Source organism: Aptenodytes forsteri, unplaced genomic scaffold (assembly GCF_000699145.1).
Source record: "Aptenodytes forsteri isolate BGI_AS27 unplaced genomic scaffold, ASM69914v1 Scaffold6, whole genome shotgun sequence".
NCBI lineage: Eukaryota > Metazoa > Chordata > Aves > Sphenisciformes > Spheniscidae > Aptenodytes > Aptenodytes forsteri.
In genome coordinates, this window is record NW_008795709.1 from 746,561 (window position 1) to 747,820 (window position 1,260).

Sequence of the window (1,260 nt, forward strand, 5' to 3'; positions counted from 1 at the left end):
ACAGGATTACATTAATACAAGCTAATTGTTAGCTAAGTGGTTTCACAGACTTTTCATTGATAAAAATACAGCTCAAAAAGCCTCTGAATGTTCAACCAGTATTGCAAATCTAAAATGTCAAAGAACAGTATACCATTGTTCTGTTGTTTGCCATAGAGGTTTATGTGTGAAATAAGAACAATTAGATCTCTCTGCATTAAGCTTTATTTTTATGTGGAATTAAGTGGGTTTAGCAGTTTCAAGTACACTTGAAACAGTATGTAAAGCATCAGCTAGGCTGAGCTTTCTTTGCATTTATGTAAATGAAAATCAGGATTAACTCCATTAACGCTGGTGGAGTTTTAACAGCATGAAATTAGTATGAAAAAAGCATTAGCCACAGCAACTTTTAAAGAAGTTAGTTCCCAGTGCTACTAAATTATATAGCTCATTATCTTTAAAAACAGAATTATTTTATATGAACCATTCATAGTTTTACTTCAAATAGCTGCAATTATCAAATTTAGTTATTACACAATAAATATCTTCATGCTGCAATTCCTGATTTCTGTGTCTGTGATGTCTATGTATTACTGATGTTCTTTTCAGATCCAGGTGAGCTTCACATTTGTTGTCGCATATAGCAGCTATACTAAAAAGCTGATGCAAAGAACCTCCAGACACCTAAAAGAGCATTTGCACTGTGTTGTCCTGTAAATGTCAGGGGGTGGTGGGTTGACTTTTGGCCCCCAGGTGCCCACCAAGCCTCCCTCTCACTCCCCCTCCTTCTTCACTCACCTTGGTGTCTGCAGGATTTGACTGAGATATGATTTGAAAACTGAAAAGCACCCTCACGCAAAGTTGAAGAAGCCTTTGCTGGCATATTCAGGTTCCTTTAAATTACCACATATCCCTTTTACCCACACATATCCGTGTGAGTTACTTGGCTAACATTCAGTGCTTAAAGTCAGGAGAACTGGTAAATATAATTCTTCCCAGATCAGTAACAATTACTCTAAATAGTTCATATTCTGCTCCTTTCTCTTCTACACTGTGCTGGTTTTGGCTGGGCTAGAGTTAATTTTCTTCACAGTAGCTAGTATGGGGCTATGTCTTGGATTTCTGCTAGTAAGTGTTGATAACACAGGGATGTTTTCGTTACTGCTGAGCAGTGCTCACACGGAGTCAAGGCCTTTTCTGCTTCTCACCCCACCCCAGCAGCGAGTAAGCTGCGGGTGCACAAGAAGTTGGGAGGGGACACAGCTGGGACAGCTGACCCCA